This window comes from Rattus norvegicus, chromosome Y (genome assembly GCF_036323735.1).
Source record: "Rattus norvegicus strain BN/NHsdMcwi chromosome Y, GRCr8, whole genome shotgun sequence".
Lineage (NCBI taxonomy): Eukaryota > Metazoa > Chordata > Mammalia > Rodentia > Muridae > Rattus > Rattus norvegicus.
This window is the reverse complement of record NC_086040.1, coordinates 26,755,802-26,775,556: the sequence shown is the minus strand read 5'-3', so window position 1 is coordinate 26,775,556 and position 19,755 is coordinate 26,755,802. Positions and strand designations below refer to the sequence as shown.

At 37.6% G+C, this 19,755-nt stretch overlaps 1 long non-coding RNA gene across 5 annotated transcripts in view; it reads left to right on the top strand.

Annotated features, from left to right (window-relative positions):
- The window catches only part of LOC134484482 (uncharacterized), a 45,724-nt gene extending 27,616 nt beyond the window's left edge, over positions 1–18,108 (top strand). For 2 of the 5 annotated variants that reach the window (XR_010061947.1, XR_010061949.1), the window contains exons 2-3: positions 11,254–11,311; positions 13,753–18,108. This is a non-coding gene — a long non-coding RNA (uncharacterized LOC134484482). The other 3 variants (XR_010061948.1, XR_010061950.1, XR_010061951.1) reach the window with 3 other exon arrangements.
- The last annotated feature ends 1,647 nt before the right edge of the window (positions 18,109–19,755 follow it).

Sequence of the window (19,755 nt, the reverse complement as noted above, 5' to 3'; positions counted from 1 at the left end):
GAGGTTACAATTATGGTCTGTGTATTTACAGGTTATTATTAATGTTCCTAAGGGATGGATGGTAAAGGGCTTTGTATATTTAAGTGCGCAATTATATCTTAGCAATTGGGTCAAAATTTTTGTGATGTGTGTTTTCTATGTGAGGGATTGAGTATAGGAAAGTGTGTGGCAGCAAGGGACACTGGGCTGACAGGGAATAGGGATGTGTTTTCACCAAGATATCTACCTATTATATTAGGACACTACGGTGCTAGTGATAGCATGGTAAAAGACAAGTTTTCTTTTTTTTTTTACAACAACAGATGGCAAAACAAGGTGATGGGCAAGAATCCACTAGTGATCAAAAAGTTGAGAGAACCTTTTTATTTTCTAAGTAAGAGGACACCTGTGCCATATTAATTCTTGATAACTTAAGAGCAGAATATAAAACAAAAATGGGGAAGAAGCAAGGGCTGACAGGCTGTTGGTCCCCTGCTGTGTGATAAGTAATGGCAGTTCAGAGAGTTAAGAGATTAAAGCTGCTTTTTAATGAGAGTTGTTTAGTAAGTCTTTCAGGATACACATTTTCTTTTTAACATAGGCTCCACAGGGGAATTTTGTGTGGAAATCCTAGTTACACAAGATACTTCTTCTATTAAGGTATTATTAACAAGTGATTAAGTTTTATTTAAGAAAGAAGAGAGTATTTCAACACCCCACTCTCATCAATGGACAGATCATGGAAACAGAAATTAAACAGAGATGTAGACAGACCAAGAGAAGTCATGAGCCAAATGGACTTAACGGATATTTATAGAACATTCTATCCTAAAGCAAAAGGATATAACTTCTTCTCAGCTCCTCATGGTACTTTCTCCAAAACTGACCATATAATTGGTCAAAAAACGGGCCTCAACAGGTACAGAAAGATAGAAATAATCCCATGCGTGCTATCGGACCACCACGGCCTAAAGCTGGTCTTCAATAACAATAAGGGAAGAATGCCCACATATACGTGGAAATTGAACAATGCTCTACTCAATGATAACCTGGTCAAGGAAGAAATAAAGAAAGAAATTAAAAACTTTTTAGAATTTAATGAAAATGAAGGTACAACATACCCAAACTTATGGGACACAATGAAAGCTGTGCTAAGAGGAAAACTCATAGCGCTGAGTGCCTGCAGAAAGAAACAGGAAAGAGCATATGTCAGCAGCTTGACAGCACACCTAAAAGCTCTAGAACAAAAAGAAGCAAATACACCCAGGAGGAGTAGAAGGCAGGAAATAATCAAACTCAGAGCTGAAATCAACCAAGTAGAAACAAAAAGGACCATAGAAAGAATCAACAGAACCAAAAGTTGGTTCTTTGAGAAAATCAACAAGATAGACAAACCCTTAGCCAGACTAACGAGAGGACACAGAGAGTGCGTCCAAATTAACAAAATCAGAAATGAAAAGGGAGACATAACTACAGATTCAGAGGAAATTCAAAAAATCATCAGATCTTACTATAAAAACCTATATTCAACAAAACTTGAAAACCTTCAGGAAATGGACAATTTCCTAGACAGATACCAGGTATCGAAGTTAAATCAGGAACAGATAAACCAGTTAAACAACCCCATAACTCCTAAGGAAATAGAAGCAGTCATTAAAGGTCTCCCAACCAAAAAGAGCCCAGGTCCAGACGGGTTTAGTGCAGAATTCTATCAAACCTTCATAGAAGACCTTATACCAACATTATCCAAACTATTCCACAAAATTGAAACAGACGGAGCCCTACCGAATTCCTTCTATGAAGCCACAATTACTCTTATACCTAAACCACACAAAGACCCAACAAAGAAAAAGAACTTCAGACCAATTTCCCTTATGAATATCGACGCAAAAATACTCAATAAAATTCTGGCAAACCGAATTCAAGAGCACATCAAAACAATCATCCACCATGATCAAGTAGGCTTCATCCCAGGCATGCAGGGATGGTTTAATATAAGGAAAACCATCAACATGATCCATCATATAAACAAACTGAAAGAACAGAACCACATGATCATTTCATTAGATGCTGAGAAAGCATTTGACAAAATTCAACACCCCTTCATGATAAAAGTCCTGGAAAGAATAGGTATTCAAGGCCCATACCTAAACATAGTAAAAGCCATATACAGCAAACCAGTTGCTAACATTAAACTAAATGGAGAGAAACTTGAAGCAATCCCACTAAAATCAGGGACTAGACAAGGCTGCCCACTCTCTCCCTACTTATTCAATATAGTTCTTGAAGTTCTAGCCAGAGCAATCAGACAACAAAAGGAGATCAAGGGGATACAGATTGGAAAAGAAGAGGTCAAAATATCACTATTTGCAGATGACATGATAGTATATTTAAGTGATCCCAAAAGTTCCACCATAGAACTACTAAAGCTGATAAACAACTTCAGCAAAGTGGCTGGGTATAAAATTAACTCAAATAAATCAGTTGCCTTCCTCTATACAAAAGAGAAACAAGTCGAGAAAGAAATTAGGGAAACGACACCCTTCATAAAAGACCAAATAATATAAAGTACCTCGGTGTGACTTTAACCAAGCAAGTAAAAGATCTGTACAATAAGAACTTCAAGACACTGAGGAAAGAAATTGAAGAAGACCTCAGAAGATGGAAAGATCTCCCATGCTCATGGATTGGCAGGATTAATATAGTAAAAATGGCCATTTTACCAAAAGCAATCTACAGATTCAATGCAATCCCCATAAAAATACCAATCCAATTCTTCAAAGAGTTAGACAGAACAATTTGCAAATTCATCTGGAATAACAAAAAACCCAGGATAGCTAAAACTATCCTCAACAATAAGAGGACTTCTGGGGGAATCACTATGCCTGAACTCAAGCAGTATTACAGAGCAATAGTGATAAAAACTGCATGGTATTGGTACAGAGACAGACAGATAGACCAATGGAATAGAATTGAAGACCCAGAAATGAACCCACACACCTATGGTCTCTTGATTTTTGACAAAGGAGCCAAAACCATCCAATGGAAAAAAGATAGCATTTTCAGCAAATGGTGCTGGTTCAACTGGAGGGCAACATGTAGAACAATGCAGATCGATCCATGCTTATCACCCTGTACAAAGCTTAAGTCCAAGTGGATCAAGGACCTCCACATCAAACCAGACACACTCAAACTAATAGAAGAAAAACTAGGGAAGCATCTGGAACACATGGGCACTGGAAAAAATTTCCTGAACAAAACACCAATGGCTTATTCTCTAAGATCAAGAATCGACAAATGGGATCTCATAAAACTGCAAAGCTTCTGTAAGGCAAAGGACACTGTGGTTAGGACAAAACGGCAACCAACAGATTGGGAAAAGATCTTTACCAATCCTATAACAGATAGAGGCCTTATATCCAAAATATACAAAGAACTCAAGAAGTTAGACCGCAGGGAAACAAATAACCCTATTAAAAAATGGGGTTCAGAGCTAAACAAAGAATTCACAGCTGAGGAATGCCGAAAGGCTGAGAAACACCTAAAGAAATGTTCAACATCTTTAGTCATAAGGGAAATGCAAATCAAAACAACCCTGAGATTTCCCCTCACACCAGTGAAAATGGCTAAGATCAAAAACTCAGGTGACAACAGATGCTGGCGAGGATGTGGAGAAAGAGGAACACTCCTCCATTGTTGGTGGGATTGCAGACTGGTAAAACCATTCTGGAAATCAGTCTGGAGGTTCCTCAGAAAATTGGACATTGAACTGCCTGAGTATCCAGCCATACCCCTCTTGGGCATATACCCAAAAGATGCCTCAACATATAAAAGAGACACGTGCTCCACTATGTTCATCGCAGCCTTATTTATAATAGCCAGAAACTGGAAAGAACCCAGATGCCCTTCAACAGAGGAATGGATACAGAAAATGTGGTACATCTACACAATGGAATATTACTCAGCTATCAAAAACAACGAGTTTATGAAATTCGTAGGCAAATGGTTGGAACTGGAAAATATCATCCTGAGTGAGCTAACCCACTCACAGAAAGACATACATGGTATGCACTCATTGATAAGTGGCTATTAGCCCAAATGCTTGAATTACCCTAGATCCCTAGAACAAAGGAAACTCAAGACGGATGATCAAAATGTGAATGCTTCACTCCTTCTTTAAATGAGGAAAAAGAATACCCTTGGCAGGGAAGGGAGAGGCAAAGATTAAAACAGAGACTGAAGGAACACCCATTCAGAGCGTGCCCCACAGGTGGCCCATACATATACAGCCACCCAATTAGACAAGATGGATGAAGCAAAGAAGTGCAGACCGACAGGAGCCGGATGTAGATCTCTCCTGAAAGACACAGCCAGAATACAGCAAATACAGAGGCGAATGCCAGCAGCAAACCACTGAACTGAGAATAGGTCCCCTATTGAAGGAATCAGAGAAAGAACTGGAAGAGCTTGAAGGGGCTCGAGACCCCAAAAGTACAACAATGTCAAGCAACCAGAGCTTCCAGGGACTAAGCCACTACCTAAAGACTATACATGGACTGACCCTGGACTCTGTCCCCATAGGTAGCAATGAATATCCTAGTAAGAGCACCAGTGGAAGGGGAAGCCCTGGGTCCTGCTAAGACTGAACCCCCAGTGAACTAGACTATGTGGGGAGGGTGGCAATTGGGGGAGGTTTGTGAGGGGAACACCCATAAGGAAGGGGAGGGGGGAGGGTGATGTTTGTCCGGAAACCGGGAAAGGGAATAACACTTGAAATGTATATAAGAAATACTCAAGTTAATAAAAAAAAAAAAAAAGAAAGAAGAGAGTAGAGAGATTATCTGAATCAGGTGGGGATTTTCATCTACTGCTCAGAACTTAGGGAAAAATTAGGCACTACCAAGTAGAGAGTTTTGATGAAATGTCTGTAACAACAGGGAAAGTGAATGCAGACATATATTGTAGAAGTTATTAACGATAAAGAAAAATCTGTGGCTTCAGGTAGAGAGCTTAACAGACTGAGATATTTTGGGCAAAAGTCCTGGTTTGAAGTTTTCTTATTGATATTAGAATTGATAGAAGGTATTCGATTAGTTTTATGAATTATCCCACTATATGGCTCGTTGATGACGCTTAGCGATGATTTGTGGTTACTTTTGATATTTACGACAATAGCAAGTTCAAATTCTCTTAACGTGGGCTCCATGGGAACTTTGGGTTTATTTCCTGATATCACCAAGTACTGAGTTATATCAGGCTCATTTTATACATAAATTCCTTTTTTAAAAAATTGTTTAATCTTCAGGATGGGTGTGACTTTGAGTTTTATGCTTATATTATTACTCTGGGAGAGAGTGCAAGATACAAGCTTCTCTGGTTTCAGATTAAGAAACAGAGTATTTTGGAAGAAAGATTTTGTCCTTGTCTTTTTAAAAATTGTGATTAGGATTCTGGAAACCTCACAGAGTCATACTGATCAGGTTTGATATCAGTAGACGGCTATCAAATATATATTCGGGAGAATCAAACAAAAGATATATCGATTCTTAACCTTTTTCCTGAGAGTTGTATTTTGTAGAGTGTACCTACTTGGAATCCTGGTTTCAGTGAATTTCAGCTGGGTCCAGTCAGGACATATCGGCTATCGCATTTGTTTCATTTTTCCTACCCCCTACACCTAAGGATATCTCAACGCCCATGTACAACTTGAAGAAGTTATGGTGGATCCATTGTCTCAATTTCCTGGAATTTGTGGGGTAGGGCTGGAAGTGGTTATTCTAAAGATGTTTTTATAAAGAATTGAAAATTGGTTGAAATTTAGCAGGGAGGAATAAGCTAGATTTAGTTATACAGTCATAATCGTATTTGGTAACTAAGCTTAATCTTATCTTTGTTTGGGTATAGAAATAATTGGAAAAAAATTTAAAATTACAAGAGCCAGTTCTATTATTTTTGTCATTACACACTTCTGAGTTGATTAAACCTGTGAGTCAAGATTGAAATATTAAAGTCATGCATCTGACTTTGTAAGAGTACTATCAAGAAAAAATTAAGATATAAAGACAACAGTCCAGATTGTCTTAGATAGATAGATGCTTTTCAAAAATGTAAGAAATCCACAAAATTTGAGATTTAAAGTTATTACGTATCTTTTGTTGAGTCATATCTTCTCCTAACTGTTCCCCTTTGGCAAATTTAATGAAGAATTTGAACATCTCTACCTCCAAATGAGGCAATACTTTGTGGTTAGGCAGTCACTGGAAAAAATGCCTGTTTCATATGCAGATTAATACTATCCAGAAAAGGACAAATTATGCAGAGGATTTGAGGGATAAACCCTGCCAATACAGGGTAATCAGCCCTTCCAAGTCTGCCTTTCAATAGGCTGTCAGTTGATCTTGTGTCAGGAGGCTGAAGACTTAAGCTCACATGTTGCTAACAGGGGATTGTGCTATTGGAGATTTGTCTCTACAACCTCTCAGTTCTAGAAGCCCTCTAAGACATCCTATGTGTATAGATATTTTGTCACTCTCAGATTTCTGACGGGGTAGGAGACGGATTATAGCCTCATTGCTTATCAGGCTGTATAACTCTGAATATACATATTTTACTGGATAGTTATCAGATAGTATACAAGCTAGCCAAGACATAATATAGATTTTAAGCCTTTCTGAAGCTGGAATGAAGAACTAAATGCTCTTTCTAACTGATATAGTGACAGACTGGGTTTTGAGTATATCAAATGCTTTATAAATTGTAGAATAGTAATAATCTTACTCAATTGATATATATAAATGAAATGTCTGTTTAACTGGACAAAAAGGGGGAAACGTTGTTTACACTAAAGTTATCTGTATTTTGATGCTAATCCACTGCTCCAAGGACAGCTGCCTTGTCCTGTACTCAGAACTCAGGTGAATTCTACAGAACAGCTTTCACATTAAATTTGTGAAGTACAGGTGAGGGGCAGGTACAGGATAGAAGCAGGCCTATCATTGGAAGAGAAGGAAGTATGGGCAGGAATGAAGTTTGAAGGAGGTAGAAGAGACTAGAGGAAAAAGGAGAGACAGGAATAGGAGAGGGTGAGAAGCCATGGCAGGTGAATTTAAGATACTGCTCTGTGTATTTACTGGTTGTTATTATTGTCCCTAAGGTATGGATCGTACCAGGCTTTGTATGCTTATGTGGGCTACTATATCTTATCAATTGGGTCAAAGATTATTGTGTTGTGTGTTCTTTCATGTGAGGTTTTGAGTGTAAAAACATGTGTGGCAATAAGAGACACTGGGCAGCTGAGGAGTGGTGATGTATTCAACCAAGATATCTAGCAGAGACTTGGGAAACTACAGTGCCAGAGATAGCGGGATATAAGACAACTTTTTTATTTTTATATTTTTGCAACAACACATTCACTTCTGTATTTGACAAACTCTTTTTGTGTCACTTAGGGAAGATCTATATCTGGTTCCTGACAGAATGTGCTTCTTAGGTTCATCAATCTTATCTAGTTATCTAGTTTTGGTGGCTGATTATATATATATATATATATCGGTGGTTCCTACAACTATGAGATTACGTGCAATTTTAACATGGATTCTGAGCAGGTATGTCAAGAAGGTAGAATCCACAAACGGCAATGCCAAATAGACTCGCTCCTATTCTTATGACCCTAATGAAGTTGAGGTTTCATTGGACCTCTAGTTCTTCCCTCCCTGCCAATCCTCCTGTATCTTATCTTTGGCGTGAAGAAAGAATCATTTTATAACATCCAAAACCCTGAAATCTCACCCTTGGAACACGACAAGGTTGATATTACAGAGATCATATCTAATGGGACTACATAGTCCACACTGTCCTTTGATTTACTCAGGCAGTTATTTCTTTGCACAAAATAAAAATTTGGGAGTTTATCATTTTAAGTAGGTACACAATATTTACACTGTTAAATTCACTTCATAGCTTAGCCACGTTTGTTGCCAAAATCATTGCCAAAAAACTGGAATTTGAAAACAGAATACTTGAGTACACATTCAGGAATATCTATAAAGACCCCTTTCAAGGAATGAACAATTAGAAAATGAAATACAATATTCACTCAATTAAACATCTGTAAAGAAAAAATGGCCTGTGGGAAACAGGGAAAAAATAGGAAATTGATCTGTTTGTCAGAGGAATGGAACTGGGAATAGAATTATTATCCAAAAGAATCTCCTACATCCCATGTTCCTAGATCTTTTCTACTCAATACAAGCCCCTAACTGAGTTTCTCCATGTAGAGCCTGTAACCACTGATGAAGCAAAGTGAAGTTTCCAGCTGTAGAGAGATGTAGTACATAAATGTTACCAATGTGTCACAGTAGACATTCCTGGAAAATGCAAACTCGAATCTGGTCAATGTAAGGAAAGCTATTTAGGAGGTAGGCCATGGCAGTTCTCACTGACATCATCATTTGACCCTCCCTGAAAAATTTCTTGTACCCTGGAGAGCCCTAATTTTGTGATGTCACAAAAAACTGCATCACATATATTCCTGCAGTACCTCTAGGGATTACTAAGTGGCCTCTATTTCAGTGCAAACAGCCATTTGGAAAAGAGAACAAAGAGGATGTATATAACAAAAATGAGTAGAAGAAAGTTGGCTTTCTGTTTTAGTTTGAAAAAAATGAAATAATATGTGGTACATGGGAAAGTGCAGTGAGTGCTGTGTAGGGTTTGTGAGGGTTCACTGAACACATGAGCCTTCCACATATGGGATTCAGGAAGTGGGAGCCTCTTAGTAGCAACTGGATTTCCTTGCTCGTTATGGTTCCTGAAAGTCAGAGGTTTTTTTTTTTTTTATCATTAATTTCATTATTCCAAAAGTCAGGTGTTGGGATGGGTACAGCTTTTTTTTTTTTTTTTTGAGAGCACATGGCTTCTATTTTTTCTTCCAGAAGGAAAACGTCCTGAGGAGGAAGGGAAAGACAAGTATTGTATCCTCAGCTCAGAGTAAACTCCTTCGTGTACATGATTTCTACACTGTAGTTTGTGTCTGACACTGATATCTGGGAGGGAGAAATGCTTCTAGTTCAGACTTAATCATATCAGTCTTTCCACTAGTGTTATGCTGACTACCATTCCCTAACAGTGTCCCTCTAGATTTCTGAATCAATATGTCTGATTACCTTGCAGTTTTATTTACTTTTATCTCTTTCATAATTTTTTTTAATTTAAGCTAATTTTAATATTTTTTGGATATTTCTATATCTACATTTAAATGTTATTTCCTTTCCCAGTTTCCTCTCCATAAGAGACCTAAATGTTTCCATTCCTTGACATTTAAACCACCCTTACTCTCCCTTGACATATCCTTGAACTGGGAGTCAAACCTAGGGAGGACCTTCCTTTGGTGTCCACCAATGCCATCCTCTGCTACATATGCAGTTGGAACAATAGGCCTGTCCATGTACAGTCTTTGATTATCTGTATAGTACCAGAAAGTTCTTGTTCATTGTTCTGATGGGGTTGATAGCCTCTTCAGCTCTTGTAATCCTTTCTGAAAATTTATCAACAAGAGGTCCGTTTACAATTCTCTGGTTTGCCACTAGCATTCACTTCGGTAACTGACATGCTCTAGTTGTGTCTCTCAGGGAAGATCTATAAACTGTTACTGGCAGCATGCACTTCTTAGCTTTATTAATATGAATCGTATCTAGTTTTGGTGTCTGATCTATTTATTTATCTATCTATCTATCTATCTATCTATCTATCTATCTATGCATATATTTATCTATCTCTGCCTCTGTCTCTAGCTCTATCTCTTCTCTATCTCTATATATCTATATCTATTTATCTATATCTATTTTTATATATATGTACATATATTTGATGGCTTATACATCTATGAAATTAGTTGAAATTTTAACATGGATTCTGAGGTCCTAGGTCAAGAATGGAGAATCCACAAATGCCAATACCAAATATACTCCCTCCTGTTCTTATGCGCCTATCGAAGTTGAGCTTTTACTGGGCCTCAAGGCATTCCTCTCCCTTCCCATCATCCTGTATCTTTTGTATGGCCTGAATAAAGAATCATGGTAAAATATCTAAAAGCCTGAAGTCTCAGCCTTGGAACACAGGAAGGTAGATATTCCAGAAATGATACCTAATGGGACTACAGAACCGCATGCTATAGTCCATGCTGTCCTTTGATTTACTGATGTCTGGTAATTTTTGCATAAAATAAAAATTTGGGAGTTTATCACTTGAAGTAGGAACACAATATTTACACTATTACATTCACTCTTTAGCTTGAGCAGCTTTGTTGCGAAAATCATTGCAAAAAACTAGAATTGCAAAACAGAATTTTTGAGTACATATTCAGGAATATCTATAATGTGCCCTATCAAGGAATGAACAATTAGAAAATGAAATACAAAATCCACTCAATTAAATATCTGTAGGGAAACAATGGCCTTTGGGAAACAGATAGAACTTAGGAAATTGAACTGTTTGTCACAGGAATGGAACTGGGAATAAAATTATAATCCAGAAGATTGTCCTACATCCCATGTTCCTAGATCTTTTCTACACATGCAAAACCCGTAATAACTTTCTCCATTCAGAGCATGTAACCACTAATAAAGCAAAGAGAACTGTCTAGCTTTAGAGTGATGTTCTACATAAATGTGTCCACTGTGTCAAAGGAGACACACCTGGAAAGGTCACCTTAGAATCTGGTCAATATAAAGAAAGCTCTTTAGCAGGTAGCCCATGGCAGTTCTCAGTGACATCATCATTAGGCTGGCCCTGAAAAATCTCTTGTATACTGGAGATCCCTAGCTTCTCCTGTGATGTCACAGTGTTTTCCAGACTGCAACTGCCTCTCAGACATTCATTCAGTACCTCTAGGGTTTATTAATTGGCCTTTATTTCAGTGTAAACAGCTATTTGTGAGGAAGATCAAAGAAGATGTAGATATCAGAGATGGGGAGAAGGAAGTTGGCCTAGGAAGTTTTAGTTCAAAAAACGAAGAAATATGTGGTACATGGGAAAGCACAAGGAGTGCTGTGTAGGGGTTGTGAGGGTTCACTGAACACATAGCCTTGATCTGAGCCTTCCCAATATGGGATTCAGGAGGTGGGAGCCTCTAGGTAGCATCTGGATTTCATTGCTTGTTATGGTTCCTGGAAGTCAGAGGTTGTTTATCATTAATTTCTTTATTCCAAAAGTCAGGTATTCGGAAGTTTACAGTTGTTTTTCTGAGAGCTAATGGCTTTCATTCTTTTTCCCCAGGAAAAATAGTCCTGAGGAAGGAGGGACAACAAGTATTGTATCGTCATGTCATCTCAAGGTAAACTCCTCCTTGATTTGGATTCCTATAGTGCACTTTGTTTCTGACACAGATATCTGGGGCAGAGATGTGCATCTAGTTCAGACATCATCATCTCAGTCTTTCCACTAGTATTTCTCTGATTACCATTCCATGACAGTTACCCTTTAGATTTCTGTATCAATATGTGTGATTCATTGACAGTTTTCTTTTCTTTTAACTCTATCATTTCTTTAGGAATTTTTATTGCGTTTCTAATTGGATATTTCTATATTTACATTTCAAATGTAATTTCCTTTCTCAGTTTCCTGTCCATAAGAGCCCTAACCTGTCCCCCTCCCCTTTTTCAATAACCCCCCTTACTGCCTCTTGACAGTCCATTGAACTGGGAATCAAATCTAGGGAGGACCAAGGGCCTCTTTTTTCATTGGTGTCACGAAGGCCATCTTCTGCTACATTTGCAGTTGGAGACATTGGTCTGCCCATGAGCAGTCTTTGAATATTGATTTAGTACCAGAAAGGTTTCGTGTATTGGCATTGTCCTTGTGGGGATTAAAGCCCCATTCAGATCTTGTAATCCTTTCTCAACATTTACCAACAAGAAGTCCATTTTCAGTTCATGGGTTTGCCACTATCATTTACCTCTGTATTTCACATACTTTAGCAGTGTCTCTCAGGAAATGTCTATATATGATTCCTGGCCGATTGCAGTTCTTAGGCTCATCAATTTTATATCATTTTGGTGCCAGATGTGTGTGTGTGTATATATATATACATACACATACACTTTTGGTGGCTCCTACAGCTAGGTGGTTCGTTGGAATATTAACATAGAATCTGCCAAACTAGGTCAAGAATGTAGAATTCAGAAATGACAATGTCAAATAGACTCCCTCCTGTATTATGAACATATTGAGTTTGAGGTTTGACTGATAAACATGTCATTCTTCTCCCTGCCTATCCTCCTGTATCTAAGGTTGCTACTTAAGGACGAATAATGATAAAACATCCAAAACCCTTAATTCTGGCCATGGGAACACAGGAAGATAGGTAGTGCAGGTTTGATATCGAATGGGACTAGAGAACCGAATTCTGTAGTCCATGTTGCCCTTTGCTTTTCTGATGCCTGGTAATTTTTACATAAAAGAAGCTTTTAGGAGTTTATTAATTGAAGTGAGTACACAGTACTCACACTGTTATGCTCACTCTATAGCTGGGCACACTTTGTTGCCAAAATCACTTTGTTGCAGATAATGGAATAGGAAAAAAGAATTTTTCAGTACACATTCAGGAATATTTATGAAGTCCCCTGTCAAGGAAAGTACAATAAGAAAGTGATATACAATATTCATTTAATTAAAGGTCTGTAGGGAAAATACTGGCCTTTGTGATACATAGATAACCAAGAAAATTGAACTCTATATCTCAGGAATGAACCTGAGAATAAAAATATTATCTAGAAGAATCTTCTACACTAGATGTTCCAAAATCTTTTCTACCCATGCCAAGCCACTGACTACCTTTCTCCATCCCAAGTTTGTAACTGCTAATAAAGCAAAGAGAAGTCTCTAGCTTTAGAGAGATGGAGTACATAATGGTTTCTACTGTGTCACATGAGACATACGTGGAATGGGCACCCTTGAATCTGGTCAATGTAAGGAAAGATGTTTTACAGGTAAGCCATGGCACATCACAATGACATAATCAGTAGGCCCTCCCTGAAACATCTATTGAAACCTGGAGAGGACTAGCTTCTTCTGTGATGTCACAAGTGTTGTCGTGACTGCAACTCCCTTCAGATATCCCCTCGGTACCTCTAGTGTTTACTAATTTAACTCTAATCGAGAGTAAACAGTCATTGTGGAGTGAGAAGGAAGAGGATGATGAGATCAGAGATGGGAAGAAGGAAGGTAGTCTTCTGTCTTGTTATAAAAAAAGGATGAAATACATGGTACTTCGGAAAGCTCAGTGTGTCCTTGTAGGAGTTGAGTAGGATCACTGAAGAGATAGACTTGTTCTGAGCCTTCTGCATATGGGAATCTAGAGCTGCGAGCCTCTCAGCTGGACTTCGCAGTTCTTATGGCTCCTGGAAGTCAGAGTTTTTATATCATTCATTTCTTTATTCCAAATGCCAAGAATTTTGAAGGTAACAGATGTTTTACTGAGAGCTCATTGCATTTATTCTTTTTGTCAATTATAAAAAGGTCCTAAGTAAGAAATAAAAGGCAAGTATTGTGTCCTCTGCTCAGAGTAAACTTCTCCATGCTTTGGATACCAATAGTGCAGTTTCTCTCTTACACTAATACCTTGGAGAGAGAAGCGCTTCTAGTAGAGACTTCATGATCTCAGACTTTCCACTAGTATTTCCACTGACTAACACTTTAGATTTCTGAGTCAATTGGTGAGATATACTTGCCGGATTCCTTTCTTTCATTTCTTCCATTTTTTCTTTATTTTTTTAGAAAAACTCTCAAAACTCATCCTGGCTGACAATGTAGATTAGACGCATCAGATGAAATGAATTGAAAAACTCTCCTGGGAATGAAAGTGGTAAGGAAATCACATTGATGTATCCTAAATGCAGTGCTAAGAGCAATATTCAGACTAGTCTGTGGAGATGCTGCTGTCATCAGAGACCACAGACAATTAGTGGAGAATGATTCAGCATTAAACTGGGAATGGAAGATGATGGTTGATATTGTTCTAGTAGATCTCACTACATTAAAAAGTGTTTCTTCCAGATAACTGAATGATTATTGTAAAGCAAATCCCGGAATGAACTTATGAGACCCACCATCAGCCTGTCAAATAATGTGCGAAAGAAGAAATCTGTGTCTCTCCAGGGACAAATTGTTGCTTTCAAACCAACAGTAAAGTGTCCATTCTATGAATGATACATTGATATATACACATTATAGAAAAATGGATACAGAGTTTCTTCAGGTCCATGAATGAGGTATTCAGCAGTTGACCTGGATCAGAAATGAAGGTAATTTTTGCCAACTCTTCAGACTTGAGCTCCTTCACTAGGATCCCCATGATTGAAGAAAAGAACAAACTTCAGACAACTTGTCTCAGATTTTTATGTAGTTAAGATTTCCTGGTCTTGGTCCTAGGAAGGAAGGATATCTTGCTTTCCAATTCTTGTTTATCCTATAATCCTCTCTGCTGCATTCATGCAAATAGATTACTGTGCATTTCTTTAATAGGTTACAATTGCTATTTTAATTATGTTGCCAAGAACTATAGAAAAAAAGAAGGACTGTATCAAAGCATCATATGAAAATCCGACTAAGGTAATGTGGCCATTGGAAATTTGTAACTGACCTGAAACTCTTACTAGAGACAAAATGCCATAAAAGGTCTTCTCTAGATATCTGGTGCAGTAGTTGGTGTTCCCCAACAGACAGTAAAGGATGAATCTCTCTGTACAGAGAAATCGGACTAGTCACAATGATCACAGACTATGGAACACATAATTTAACAATGACTGACTATTTTTAAAGTCCTAGAATCCATTAGTTTATTAGTCCAAAAGGCAAGATGTCTTATCTGGTCATTGACATATGGATAAATATTCAGTATGCAGGTTCTAATGTCTATGAGGATTTGGTATCACTGTGAGTGCAAAAATGAAAAAGTAAAGGCTTCTTTCTTCCATGTTTTCTACGGGGATTCAAATAGAATGCATGGTTTAGAATACATTGGGTTTGCCATTCTAAAACAGACCAATATCTTCAACTAAACATTCTTTTCTGGGAAGCTGCACCCTGTCAGCATGGCTCACGTGTATGTGAACTGCAAGATCTAGTCTGGGAAGGCGGTCCTGTTCATCGATCCAACCTGCCCCTAATACTGAAATACCCAAGACTTCCTCAATCAACTCCTTTGCAAACATGGTCTTCTGGGATTTGAAGACATTACATCTACTAACAACACCAATGCAATTCAAGATTACTTTCAACAGCTCCCTGGAGTGAGAATTGTTCCTTGGGTCCTTATATGTAGAGAAAGACTGCATAGGCAGACACAGTGATCTAATCTACCTGCAACAGAATGAAGAGATGATGATGTGGCTGAAGCAGATTGGAGCTCTGCATTTATTAAAGGGATGGCAGTAAAAGCCCATGCTGACAGCAGACATTCAGACATGCTGACGCCATGCTGAGACTTGATGTTTGTCACAGATGATGTCAGTATTTTCTTATGACTGGGATTTTCAACAAAGTGGCTTTCGTTCTATTCCTCATTCCAAAAAAATCTGTTGCTGTAGGCCTCAAACCATGGGGCAGGGAAACTTAAGAGACAACAGAGGATTGATAATCCAGTCTTCATTCACTGACTTGTCTCTACCTCAAAGTCCATGTTTCACAATCCAGTGCATTTAAATCTCCAGGGAATCAGTTACTGTTTCTCTACCATGCTGGTCTGCTGAAGTCATTTTACAGAAGTCCACTTCCAAGTAATTATTAAAGCAATGAATATTTTGAAGTTGTTTATGATCTACACACAGGCTTTTTACGCCCCAAGCATGTACCATCCCACTTCTGCATTTGTAGCTCTCAGCCAGTGTTCTCGACCTATCCATCCAGCAACCCTTAGATTCCACACTTTGTATGAGGATAATATTTGAAAAAACAGAAGAATAGCTGTAGCATAGTTGTTCTTCACTGAAGCCATATTAACACAGACGGCAGAGCATATGATGCATTCATCTCTGTTTGTAGTGTTTAATTCCCCGTAAAGTCCCAAACAATTGAGAGTTGATTCTGTCAGAGTACCAGCAAAGTCAAATAGGAAATGCAAAATTTCAGAATTCTCCTGCCAAAGATGTTTGTGAAAGAAGTTGTTTGCAAAACACTGTCTTAATAAATTTATTCCATTCTCACTTTGATATTTTGCTTTGGTGTCTTGAAGTGACGTTTAATTATCACTGAAATGCAGGTCCCCTCTATAGTCTCCAGTAAGAAGAATTCATTCCTCAAAAGGATGTATCTGCAGATGCCTGAAAAAATAATAGAAAGAATATTTCTTGATAAAGATCTAGGTTAAAGTTGAAACATCCTGCCACAAAGATACATATAAGAAGTTCATTTGACATTGACCTTATATTATGCAGAAATTCTTCACATATTCCCTCTATCGTTGGGGTTTAATTAATCTCCAATGAATAGTTGACAATGAAGAGTAGCCTTTAGAATCATTTTACCCTTTTCAGTAATAGTTTTAAGCAAATGGAACACTAAAAGATCACAAAGAAGAAATGGTTATAATCAAAAGATACATGTGGGACAGTCTAACTCTCATGGTCAAGATGACTTTGCACATGCTCCTTATGGTCATGGATTGCTCTCATAATACTCTGCAGAAGGTTGTTCCTACTGCCTCACTTTAAGCTCCAGGAATTCCAAGCTACAAGAGCTGTTCAAGTTCCCTTACAATGCACTTGAAAGCCACATATGCTTAGGAACTTTTGATGTGCTTTAGCTCTATTGTCAGTTTTTTTTAAGCCTCTACCAAATAGCAAGCTGTCCTTTTTACCCCCTTCTCAACACCTCTAAATCTGCCCTACTCAATTTCTCAATTGACATTAGTCATAGCTCAGCACCCCAAATATGCACTCATCTTACTGTGTTTTTAACATCCTGCCTGCTACACCAATGGCCACTCCATACTAGATCTCACATGACTGGTAACTCTTGCTCCACCCTAAATCCTTTCTCCACCCTTGTGTCTACTAGCCTGTTGGTAGAAATCCACACAACTGATTGGCCAAGAGCATCTTTATTGAACTATAGAGAATCAATTTGGGAACAGGACCTTCAGTGTTCGCAGGATGATTCCCGATCTACGAATCAAAACAATAGCAAACAAGACTCAATCCATGTCTCTGGTTTTGGGAGGGAGATAGAGCACTTTGATTCAGAGTTGAAATTTAAATAATTATAATATATATGTAGTATTAATTATGCCAGGATAAAAGGATCCAAAAAGTGGAAATGGACAACATTAAAGGCAAGAGAAAAATCCCTAGTACAGCAAACAATGTGGACCTGTTAGAAAGACTGGTCTCTTTCCAGCCATCTGAATTTGTACTTGAAATTCTTCTAACCACTCTTGATCTCTGCATGTAGAAAAGAACAAAAAGAAAAAGAAAACAAAATAAAACAAAAAATCACCAAAATGAAACCAAAAGCAAAAGCAATAGCTAATCAACCCAATCCTAAAAGAAGAGGACTGAGTGAAGATTGCTTGAGGTCCTCATTTTTAACTACAACTACAAGTCACCAATAGCTTTCAATGCAAAAGTTTGTCATTATTTTATTTGAAACTTCTCTGTGGGTCAAAGAAACAAGGTTTATAAGCTGCAACAACAGGAAAGAGAAAAAAAATCATACTGTAGAGCTCAACACTGATATTACTATGGTGACTGTGGGCAATGCAGAGAATATTGGTGTTTGACAATGGGTCTTGTGGTTTTCTATATGCTGGCAATATCTATGACTCTGAAATGAATTAGAGTCATCACCAAATCATCACTAAATGAACTGCTCCTTTCTTTGGAGCACAAGATCTGGCAAACTGTTGACTGACCATGATTTTTAACTTGGATCTAGCCTCTGTGGTAAAGCTAAGGCTTCTGATGCAAAATCCTCCACCAAAATACTGGACTATCAATTGAGCTGCCAGCCAAAAACCAAGTCCTGACTCTACCCTGCAATCCAGAAGAGGTTTCAAAGTGTCAAACATAACAATATTTTAATTGTGGCTTTGTCTTTTTTTCACTTTTTATTTTAAATAAAGTGTGATATCTGGCATAATTCCTTCTAATTTCTTCCTCACATAGAACTTCACTTTGACCTCAAATTCCATTCATGAAGGGGTACTCTTATCTTTAGTTGGCTAAGTTTTCTATTTTGCTTTTATGGCTTGCTGTGATTGCTTACTGTGACTGTCTAAATAATGCATTATTGAGCAACTGACTCCATAAGAATGGCTTGCGGGCATCAGTATTTTGCATTTTCTTGATGGTTAGTTTATGTAAGGTGACTTAGCCCACTGTGGATGGTAACAGCACTAGTAAGCTGAGGAGGTTACAGAGAAAAGGTAGCTGAGCAGATTAGTAAGCAGAGTTCCTCTTTATTTTCATGCTGCTGCCTTGTGTTCTTTTCTTGGATTCCATTGATTATGAACTGGAACTTGTGAGGTGAATTAAACCTTCAATTTCCCACACTGGCATTTTTATGTTTACTATAACATAGTCATACTAACTGGAACATTTGGCATTTTCTTGAGATCTGATCCGATAGTCCATCCTCCTGCTGGCATGTAACCTACCCTTTTAAATTAATAAATAAATCCAAGTCACTCCAAACTTTTGACATATTCACTCTGCCAACAAAATCACACTGTGTATGTAACTTACTTTTTTAATCTCATATTTTTCCTCCCACATTTTTCTCTTTAAAATTATCTCCCTAAACATGTTAGCACTTTGTCGTTTTAAGTTATCTTATGTCCCATAGAAATAGTATAGTCAAATTTTTGATTTTCATAAAAGTGGGTGATTTGTAGTAGTAAAATATTCTAATCAATATTTATTGCATTAACTTTATTAATTAATCAAAAATTGACATTATTATACTATCTAGTTTTCCTTAAAACTATAAAAGATTTGATTCATTCAAGGCTTTAAGGTCCTTCAGAACATCAGCTGGAACGTTCTTATGTATAATCTGGATGTATCATGGTTACTTCATATGTCTTCTAACTCACTGTGTTCTTTCTAACAATGCGAATTCAGGGTATTTGATATATATTTTAAGAGTGTTTAAGTGGAATATTTCCCTGATGACTCGCCCATAGTTTGAAATTGGAAAACAAAAAGATAACGTGTTTTGAGTGTTCACTTTGAATTCTACTATTTCATGAATGCATTTTCAGCTTTAAGAAACTTAATCTTTTAAAGAAAAATTGTCTCTATTCAGGATCTCGTCTAGCTAATTCATAGTGCTCTTTGCATTTTAAATACATTCATCCACAATATTTTGTTTTGTATTTTCAGAGTATTGTGAGGGAAATTTCACCCATATTTCCTCACAGTATGGTTTGGATTGGCATAAAGGAGGCTAAGGAATGTTGTGTGTTCGTATGATATTCTGCTATTATGACTGTATTTTTCAGTCTTAAGAGACTGACATATTTTTAGAGTTTTTAAAATGGTATCATGACATCTGCAAATGAGAACACTTTCATTTCTTCATTTTTCATTTTATTCCCTGGATATTCTTCGGTTGTCATATTGCTCTAGCTAAAATTACACATACTGTAATACATAGTTGTGAAACCAGTGTTTATTCTTGTCTTCTTCCTGCTTGTAGTGGAACTGCTTTGAATTTTTCTCTCTTTAGCACGATGCTTGTGCTGGGCTTCTTGTACCTTGCCTTTATATGTTGAACTATATC